Source organism: Perognathus longimembris, chromosome 1 (assembly GCF_023159225.1).
Source record: "Perognathus longimembris pacificus isolate PPM17 chromosome 1, ASM2315922v1, whole genome shotgun sequence".
Classification (NCBI taxonomy): Eukaryota; Metazoa; Chordata; class Mammalia; order Rodentia; family Heteromyidae; genus Perognathus; species Perognathus longimembris.
The window spans coordinates 75240666-75251643 of NC_063161.1; the positions used below are offsets into that span (position 1 = coordinate 75240666).

Below are 10978 nucleotides of genomic sequence, written 5' to 3' on the forward strand. Positions count from 1 at the left end.
GGGGATAAGGCCTGATACCATCACTTTCTTTTTTGTTTGTTTGTGCCAGTCCTAGGGCTTGAACTCAAGACCTAGGCACTGTCTCTAAATTTCTGTGCTCAAGGATAGCATTCTATCACTTGAGCCACAGCTCCACCCTCTGGCTTTTTGGGGTGGTTAGAGACAGGAGTCTCATGGACATTCCTGCCTGTGCTGGCTTTGAACCGCAATTCTCAGGTCTCAGCCTCCTGAGTAGATAGGATTACAAGTAAGAGCAACCAGCACCTAGCTATCACCCATTTTCTATGAGGCATTGTATTGAGTTTTGCAAAAATTATACATAATCCTTATGATATCTGCATTTTATGGATGAGATTAAATTATGGAATGTGAAATTAAGGGATATGGAGAGTTGGTTTATTTGCCTAGGACCATATAGTAAGTCAACTTGGTTTCAAATCCAGCCAGCCTCCAGGGCTATCCATTTCCAGATAGTTCTACTGCTCCCTAATAAATATGACAGGTCTTCCTTCAGGAAGAGCAAATTCCATCAAATGGGGCAAAGACAAGAGTGCATCCATACAATTCTGCAACAGGACATAAAACCATGGTAGAGGGCTTGCCCAGCATGAGTGAGACCCTAGGATCCATCCTAGTAACACAAAGCAAAGAAAGCCATCTGCACATCTAGAGTAATGTAAGCAAACCCCTTCCAGTAGAGTGCTAAGAGGCAAAATCCGATTACTGAGGATCAAGGGGTGACCAAACAGCATTGCTAACAGCTATCTACAATAACACCATGTCCCAGGAACCAACTCTCAGGCATCATGGGCACCTCACTTTTTAAGCTTCCTGGCACTGCTAGGTGGACACCACTATCCCTGCTGTCCAGGAGGAAGTTGTGTCAAAGGCTTAGGAATCTGAATAGTCATGCTGCAAGCATGGGCTAAGTAGATTCTGAGTTAACTCATCTCCCAAAGCTGTGCTCTTCTTCATTCAGTGCTAGGGCCCACACCAAGGTATCAAGTCCAATATCAAGCTGAAAAATACAATGACCAACTTCATGCACCAAAGATGTAGGGGGCCTTTTAGTTACTGGCTCCAATAACAAGCACAATTAAGCACCACATTTTTTAAATAAATGAATCTTCTGTAGTTCCAAGACTGAAAATAATTTCTATTCCTTCTTTAGTCATTCTTCCGCTTTTGTGTTTGGTTTTTGCTAGCTGACCATTTTAAAACAAAAACAAATTTTTAAAGTATTTGGGGTATGACAGATGTTTAAGAAAAGTCATAGCAGGGTGCCCATGGCTCACACCTGTAATCTTCCTTACTCAGGGGGCTGAGATCTGGAGATCGAAATTCAAAGCCAGCAGGGAAGGAAAGTCCGAGAATTATCTCTCCAATTACCCACCAAAAAGCCAGAAATGGAGCTGTGGCTCAAACGACAGAACGTCAGCCTTGAGCATAAAAGCTCAGGGAGAGAGGGCCCCAGGCTCAGAGTTCAAGCCCCTCAGAGTTCAAGGATGGGGGGGGGGGGGGCGGGGGAAAGAACCACGATGAGCAAGCTGGATCTACGTGCATTTCTTCTCAATCTACATGCATCTTTTTTCTCTTTCTTGGTTTTTTTGAGACAGAGTCTCAGTAGCCCAATCTGGCCTGGAACTTCCTCCTCCTGCCTCTCATGTAAGATCTGGAAATTACCCTCAAATGTGCTTTACTATAAAACCCGATTCGGGGTGCGCACCCACCCTCTATGGGCATTTACCCGTCTCTCCGCTTAGAACACCACTGGTTCCTCCTCAGTCCCTGCCTCCTCGGAAAGCTTCTGACGAATGTGCAAGCGGACCGGTGTCTCAAACACTACCCAAAGTCAAAGATGGCAAACGACCAAAATGCTCCGGGGACAAATCCGAACTCTGCAGGCCCGGGCTTCCTGCGTACAGAGAGTCCCGCAGAGTCGGCAGGGTCGCGGGCCGGGCCGGGCCGGGCCGGGGTGGAGCGGGGTTGGGGGGGACCCTCGCTCCAGGTTGAGGGGTTGTGAGTCCCGGGCTCTCCCGCCCCGGCGGCGCCCGCCCCGTTCACACCGGCCCGCTCAGAGCCGCCCGCCCCGCTCGCCCGCCCCGCTCACGCCCGCCGGCCCCGCTCACCCGCCTCGCGGGCGGCGTCGCCTGGCCCGGCCCCGGCAGCTGCTGGACGGCCGCAGGCGGCGACGCTGAGCTCACTGGCGGCGGCGGGCGGCAGGCCGGGGGCCACTCGGCACCATGCTCCCCGCCACGCCGGGGTCAGCGTCCCGCACCGCAGGGCCGACCCAACGACCCGGGGCTGAGGCCACCTGGCTCCACCGCAGCAGCACAGGCTCCGCTCGGACTCCGGCGGCCGCGGTTTCCGGGTTAAGGGAAGAAAAAAATTAAAAAACAAACAAAAAAAAAAAAAAACCACGGCGGCGCCGGCGCTCCCGTGACCTCTGACCCCTGACGTCGACGGCGGCGATGCTAGGACAGAATTCTTCAAACGCGAAAAGCAGAGCCCCGTCTCCCGTCCTCGTCCCCGGCGCGTGGCGGCGCGTGGAGTGCTGACGTGCGTTTCGGGGCCCTGTGCCGGGGTGTAGAGTTGTGCACGTCAGATCTGGGTGGTTATGCGTGTGTCTGTACGCTTGGAGTGCAAGGGTGTGTTTGGGGCAGGTTTGTGGCCATTTCTACTGACGTGGACTCAGGAAAGGTAGGGTTGCGTGCGCGCATGCGCGCGTCCGTATTGCGCGCTCGTGGACGGTGACCGCAGTGTGCGCGTGCCCCTGTGCTGTGTATTGGGCACGGCTGATACTAGGATAATTTTGCACTTAACTACCAGTGTGAGACCCGAAATTTGACCTCCAGCACTGCAAAAACTAAATTATCAACCGGATGAAATGGTTTCATACGTAGAATCCCAGCTACTCAGGAGGCTGAAAGCCTCGGATCCAGGTTCGAAACAGACGAATGGGAGAGACTTATCTCCACTTAAGGAAGAAAAAGCCAGAACTTGGAGGTGTGTTTCAAGTGGTAAGAGAGCTTCAGCCTTTAGCAAAAGGCCTAATGAGAACACTGGCACTGAATTTAAGCCCCAGAACCAATACCAAAAAAAAAAAAAAAAGTTGCATTTGTGATTAATTCTAGCTACTCAGAAGGCTGAGATCTGAGTATCACAGCCCAAGGCCAGTCCAAGGAAAAAAGTTTGTGAGACTCTCATTTCCAGTTAACTACCAAAAAGATGGAAGTGAAAATGTGGATTAAGTAGTGAAGAACTGTTCTTGAGCAAAGAAGCGCAGAGACAGTGAGTGGCCAGGTACTTGAACAAGAGCCCAGATACACATAGTTTTTATGTGATTTTTTGCCAGTCCTGGGTCTTTTTTTTTTTTTGGCCAGTCCTGGGCCGGGAACTCAGGGCCTGAGCACTGTCCCTGGCTTCTTTTTTGCTCAAGGCTAGCACTCTGCCACTTGAGCCACAGCGCCACTTCTGGCCATTTTCTGTATACATGGTGCTGGGGAATCGAACTCAGGGCCTCATGTATATGAGGCAAGCACTCTTGCCACTAGACCATATTCCCAGCCCCAGTCCTGGGTCTTGAACTCAGGGCCTGGGCATTGTCTCTGACCTGCTTTTGCTCAAGACTAGCGCTCTACCACTTGAGCCACAGCACCACTTCTGGCTTTTTCTGTTTATGTGGTATTGAGGAATCGATCCCAGGACTTCATGCATGCTAGGCAAACACTCTACAGCTAAATCACATTCCCAGCCCCAGACACATATTTATATCAACATTATTTGTAGTCACTAAAACTTGAAGAAATTTAGATATCCATAAGTCAAATGGAATATTTGTGCATTATCAAATACAAAAGAGCAGAAAATTAGCACAACTCATGCTAATAATGTTGGTGGATCTCGGGAGGTAATTATAGAGAAAATCATAGCATAATCCTAGTATATATACACTTAAAATATAGTATATAATTGTTATATAACATGTAGTATAATTATACCATTATATATAAATAACCTTAATATATAATTCCAGTATATAAAGTTTAATGGCTGGGTGCAATTGTACACATCATCCCCAGCAACAACAGGAAGCATAACATCCTAGGCCAGCCAGGGCATAGATTAAGACCCTATCTCAAAAATAACCAAGGCAGGGCTGGGAATGTGGCTTAATGGTAGAATGCTTGCCAAGAAGGCATGAAGCCCTGGGTTCAATTCCTCACTACCACATATACAGAAAAGGCTGAAAGTGGCACTGTGGCTCAAGTGATAGAGCACTAACCTTGAGCAAAAGAAGCTCAGGGACAGAGACCAGGCCCTGAGTTCAAGCCCCAGGACTGGCAAAAAATAAAATAAAATAATAAATAACCAAGGCAAAGGGGACTGGAAATGTGACACTTGCCTTGTAAGCATAAGGACCTAAGTCCAATCACCAGCACTACCAAAACATAAAAAATTTTAAATAAAAAGATGTCTAAACTCTCTTGCAAATTGTCACAACATAGTACAGAGGTTTGCAACTGCACTTTGTTTTAATCTGCTAATTCCATGATAGCGCATGTATACTGGTCCTGGTGCTTGAGCTTGGGGCCTGGGCACTGTCCCCAAGCTTTTTTGCTCAAGGCTAGTGCTCTACCACTTGAGCCACAGCTCTACTCCCACCTTTTTTGGTAGTTTATTGGAGATGAAAAGCTCATAGACTTTCCTGCCAAGGCTAGCTTTGAACCATCATCATCAGATCTCAAACTCCTGAGTAGTTGGGATTACAGGTGTGAGCCACTGGTGCCCAAACTCAATGATAGGATTATCTGAAAATGATCATATTAAGGTCATAAGTCATTATTTATTGATTAGGGATGGTTGACTGTAAAAATTCAGGGTCCACACAGACTGTAATTTTGAAGGAATGAGCTTACAATTTGGGGGAAGGAGCAACCTACAACATACCATACACAGAGCATTAGAATGAATTAGAGAATTAGAGTGAATATTATCATTCCCCATCCCTCAAACTAAACTAGAGTTTCTCACCTAACAGGATTATTTAGATTTGGGGAAGTGATTCAAATCCCACACATCAGAATTTTTTTGGCCTCAACCTTTAACATCATGCAAAGAAAAAAGTTCTGGGATTTTTTGTTGTTGTTTGTTCCTGAGATGGAGTCTCACTGGTATTGCTCTGGCTTGTCTCAGTCACAGACTCAAGAAATCCTGGTTCCCAAAGCACCATCCCACCCAGCTTTAAAAGATCATCTTTGAGCTGGTGCTGGTGGCTCATGCCTGTAATCCTAGTCAGGAGGCTGAGATCTGAGGATTGCAGTTCAAAGCCAGCCCAGGCAGGAAAGTCTGTGAAACTCTTATCTCCAAGTAACCACCAGAAAACCGGAAGTGGCTCAAGTGGTAAAGCACTAGCCTAGAGCTAAGAGCTCAGAGACAGCATCCAGGTCCCAAGTTCAAGCCCTACAATGAAAGAAAAAAGATCATCTTTGGTGGGAAACAACATACCTTCTTATACCTGCAGGAGGTGGACCCTAATCTACTCCACTAGGATCCTTTCATCCTTACCCCTGAGATAATGGCATGTGTGGGACACTCACACCATGAAAATGGAACCTCTCACCTCATATTAACCAGGCCTGGCCCTGTTGGTGAGGTCTGTAGCAAAAGCCAAAGACAGCTGAACTGTGAGCTTTTGAACTACAAAATGACAGAACTCTGGTCCCATTAGACCACTTCTAATAAAAATTACTGCTTCTTTGGGGCACTTACCCATACACAAGGGCACAAAATAATATTAGGGCCTGAAAAATCCACATTACTGGTGTTATCAGAAAAGTCTTCTAGGGGCTGGGAATATGGCCTAGTGGCAAGAGTGCTTGCCTCGTATACATGAGGCCCTGGGTTCGATTCCTCAGCACCACATATACAGAAAATGGCCAGAAGTGGTGCTGTGGCTCAAGTGGCAGAGTGCTAGCCTTGAGGAAAAAAAAAAAAAAAAAAAGAAGCCAGGGACAGTGCTCAGGCCCTGAGTTCACGGCCCAGGACTGGCAAAAAAAAAGTCTTCTAGTAAATAATCCCTAGGGAATCTCCAAAGAAATGCCATCATACATAAAGGGTACACCAACCATCAGAAGGGTATGTTCTCCAGAATGAGCAGAGGAGTGGTCATGTAGCATGCTCTTTGCATAGAAGACACACTGTATCAAAGACACATCCTGGACTGGGAATATGATCTTGTAGTAGAGTGCTTGCCTTGCATACATGAAACCCTGGGTCCAAGTCCTTAGCACCACATATATAGAAAAAGCCAGGAGTAGCTCTTGCTCAAGTGGTAGAGTGCTAGCCTTGAGCAAAAAGAAGCCAGGGACATTACTCAGGGGGAGTTTAAGCCCCAGGACTGACAAAAGAGAAGAAAAAAAAGACACATCCAATGGACATTTTATCCCTTATTGAAGATAAAGTATATTGGGTGGGATGTTCTGATACATTGTTTCTTTACTGTGATACCCTGATCTGAAACAAACCTCCTTTGGTTTTCTCAAGTATTTTGCAACAGCCATGGGAAACTAACAAGACATAATTCATACCTGCCTTCCACTATGTTGACAGATTTATGCATTTTAAAATGATTTCTGGAGCAGACTGGAGGGAGATAGCTTGCTTAGTGGTAGAGCAAGTATGTAGCATGTGTGAGGCCCTGGGTTCTAACCCAGCACAAAACATTTTCAATAATAAAGTGATCACCAAGTCTACTGACAGATTGCCCTGACATCTACATTCCTGTCACGAACACCAAAAATCTAAACCTAACCAAGTGCTGGTGGCTCATGTCCATAATTCTAACTACTTTTAGCAGCTCAAAGCTGGCCCAAGCAACAAATCAAAGACTTTTATTTCGAATTAGCCAGTAAAAGGCCATATTTCCAGTATGGCCTAAGTGGTAGAATGCCAGCCTTGAACAGAAAAGGCCAAGGGAAGGTGGTTCACTCCTGTAACCCTAGCTACTCAGGAGGCTGAGATCTGAGGATCACAGTTTGAAAACAGCCCAGGCAGGAAAGTCTGTGAGACTCTTCTCTCCAATGAACTACCAGAAAACTGGAAGTAGCACTATGGCTCAAAGCTGCAGAGCACTAGCCTTGAGCAAAAGAAGCCCAGGGATAATGCCCAGGCCCTGAGTTCAAGCCCAATGACCAACAACAACAAAAAGGGGGGAGGAGGCAAGTGAGAGCACAGGACCCTGAGTTCATGACCCAGTAGTGGTATAAAAAATAAAAACAGGGCTGGGAATGTGGCCTACTGGTAGAGTGCTTGCCTCATATACATGAAGCCCTGGGTTCGATTCCTCAGCACCACATATATAGAAAAAGCCAGAAGTGGTGCTGTGGCTCAAGTGGTAGAGTGCTAGCTTTGAGCAAAAAGAAGCCAGGGCCAGTGCTCAGGCCCTGAGTTCAAGCCCCAGGACTGGCAAAAAATAAAATAATAATTAAAAAACTGAGCTTAATAAGGAAATGGTCAAATTCAAAGAAAGCTCCGCAAAACCTTAGCCCATAATATTAAAAACAAAAAGTCATAAAAAGAAATGGTATAATCCTAATGGTGGGGGACCTAACATTACGCTTAAAGGGTACTCTCCCTCTTCTCCAATAAACAACTTCCTGATATAAAACTCTCATTGTCTTTCTGAAACCCAGTTTCTTATTGTTCTCTTTCCAGATCAATGAGATTTTGAGGAGCTAAACAGGTTCTTGCAAGCATTAAATGTGTTGTTCTTTGCCTGATGTGGAACATGAATGAAGCACCTGGTAATGGCTACCTACCATCATTGCCACCACACAAGGTTTGTTCTAAATATCCTAAGGGCAACACATGCAAACTGCTTGCTTAGCTCGGCACCTGGGACAGAGGGCCGAACCACTGTCCGTTGTAATTTTTGCATTCAGCAGTGAAATAGGTGCCTCCTGCCTATCACTTCTTCTGTTTCTAGGTCACCCAAGTCACAGGCTAGCAACTCCTCATAGTTTTACAACTTCCCACCTCTGCCAGATTATAAATGGACTGCAGGTGATCACGAGGACCTGTGTGTTTGCTTATCTCTCTTCTCTCCAATGTGTATTTTCTTTCTGACCTCAATGTGTGTGCAAGTATATGAATGCATGGATATTTTGGTGATACTGGAATTTAAAATCAGGGCCTCAAACTGCTAGATTGGCACTCTACCACTAAGTCACACCTTCAGCCCTGTTTTTCTCCTTATTAGGATAGAGTCTCATTTCCTACTCAGTCTGCCTCCTTTAGGCTTCCTGTCCTCACTGGGACCACAGATGCAAACCATAGTGTCTGGCTTCCCTCCACTGAGGTGGAATCTCATGGACTTTTCTTCCTACCCTGGCCTGGAAATGCGATCTTCCTAACCTCAGCCTCCCAAGCAGTTAGGATAACCAGGGCCAGCCACCAATACTAGGCATTTCATTTTTTGAAAGTGTCTCATTATGTAGACCAAAATTACTGACTCCTCCTGCCTCAGCATACTCAGGACTAGAATTATAGCAGCTTCATTTAGGATGTAGGATTAACATGGCTTTAAAGTAAAGTACCTTCAGCAAATGACAATGTAGTCCAGCCTTCACTGAATGGTTCATCTAGACACGAGGAAGATTTCAGAATGAATGCTACCATTAACCAAGTGACAACACTGAAGTATTTAAACAGTAGTTACCTCCATTCACTGGTCTGTCTTCATACCTGGAGACGTGACCAGAGCCCCTGCTCCCCACCCCACCATCCCCAGCAGGTGCCAAGACACTTTCAGCTTGATTCCAACAACTGCCTCCCCCAATATCAGTGCCTAGGGGAATTTCTTCCACATTTAAGAGTACTTACTATGCCTGTGGCTGTTACCTCAAATCCAAGAAACTGTATTTTTTAAATTTAATTTTATTGTCAAGGTGATGTACAGAAGGGTTACCATTATATATGTAAGGTAGTGATTATATTGTCAAATTTGTTACCCTATCCCTCATTTTTCAAAGAAGCTGTATTTCTTTGAGCTTTGTTGACTTTTTATTAAGGGCGTAATAAGCAGTGAAACATCTGGGAAGAGGGAAGTCCTGTATAGGGAATAATATACACCAGACCCCTGTGGGCAACTCATTATTGGTTTAGAGGGCAGGCCTCCAGCTGCCCTGAGGCTAGCTCTGCCCCTACAGGTAGCCTTCGGTATTGGCAACCCAAGGGAGGGTGCCTAGGAAACCCTGACCAGAGTAACAAGGCCTATAAACCAACAAACTTTGAGAGTGGTGTTTACCTTTGTTTTGGAATCCTGGTCAATTCTGTCCTTTTTGCTGTAAGACATTTTTTTTTTATGTTTTGGGGTTTTTTTTGTGTGTGTTTTCTTTGGTTGGTCCATGGGGCTTGAACTTGAGCCTGGGTGCTATCCCTGAGCTCTTCAGCTCAAGGCTAGTGCTCTACTACATTGAGCCCGAAGTGCCACTTCCAGTTTTCTGGTGTTTTTTTGCTTTTGGGTTTTTTTTTGTTGTTTTGTTTTTTTTGGCCAGTCCTGGGCCTTGGACTCAGGGCCTGAGCACTGTCCCTGGCTTCTTCCTGCTCAAGGCTAGCACTCTGCCACCTGAGCCACAGTGCCCCTTCTGGCCATTTTCCATATATGTGGTGCTGGGGAATCGAACCAAGAGCTTCATGTGTAGGAGGCAAGCGCTCTTGCCACTAGGCCATATTCCCAGCCCCTGGGGTTGTTTTTTGAAGAGTCTCATGGACCTTCTTGCCTGGGCTGGCTTTGAACTGCGATCCTCAGATCTCAGTCCCCTGAGTTGTTAGGATTACAGGCATGAGCCACCGGCACCCATTTTTGTAAGACAATTTTGACATGAATCCTAGCTACCCAGTCTGGTTGACTTACTAAATTCGGGTTGTTGCTAACAAAAAATCTGTTTTCCTCAAGCATTCCTGGATTTCACCAGATCCTTTTTCTTTTCTTTTGGTTATTCATGAGGGTCCAGGTGCTGTGGCTGAGCTTTTTTACCCAATGGTAGCTACCACTTTGAGCCATAGTACCACTTCTGGTTTTCTGATAGTTAATTGGAGATAACTCTCACAGCCTTTCCTGCCTGGGCTGGCTTCAAACCATGATCCTTAGACCTCAGCCTCCTGAGTAGCTAGGACTACAGGTGTGAGCCCAGGTGCCCAGCTCAGATGCTCTTTACAAGCTGGTGTTTTTCCTTACGATGCTATTAACAGCAGGATAAGAGCCCACGGTGGGGAGACATTGGTACTCTTTTATCAAGGCAGTCAGTCTCCTTGTTGGATAGTGCTCCCATGGCTCAATCACATAGCTCTTCCCATGTTTTTCTGTATCTGAAGACTGAGTAGCTTGGACAGAATTTCCACAAGGTTAACTGAGGTAGCAGCAAATTCCCTTGTTCTATTCTCAGTCATTGGGAAATATCTCTAATGTTTCATTTTTATGGACATTGGAGATAGTTGCAGCCTTAAAAAGGAAACCTCTAGAGCTGGGCCAAGGTGCCATACCTATAATCCCAGCCCTCAGGAGGCAGGACAATCCTGAGTTCTAGGCTAGACTAGGCTACACAATGACATTCTGTCTCAAATGAAATAAAAACAGAAAAACTAGTGTAACAAGGGCATATTAGCAATCATGTATATTCTAATAAAAAGCTCCACACGAACCTGTAAGAAGGAGGGCTCACAAAGCTTTATTGATACGTACTTATTTCTCAAAGGTTTACCCAAGCCACCACATTTAGTGCATGAAGCAGCACATTTCTTGTTGAGAAAAACAGAAATGTAATCATCTTCTGGATGCTGGTGTACAGCAAGCCCCCTAACACAAGGCAAAAGCCAGTATCTCAAGAACCTGACCAAGGTGAGACATCTACAAAACCTTCACTCAACAACCTGGATCCACACAAAACACTCTTGTAGGCTGAGATGCATATTTGAT

The 10978-nt window shown here is 45.8% G+C and overlaps 1 protein-coding gene across 1 annotated transcript in view; it reads right to left on the minus strand.

Moving 5' to 3' along the window:
* The window catches only part of Tmem248 (transmembrane protein 248), a 29808-nt gene extending 27417 nt beyond the window's left edge, over window positions 1-2391 (minus strand). The window contains exon 1 of the mRNA XM_048329635.1: window positions 2130-2391. The gene's annotated coding sequence lies outside the window, so the exon portion shown is untranslated. The remainder of the gene's footprint in view (window positions 1-2129) is intronic.
* Window positions 2392-10978: the final 8587 nt, after the last annotated feature.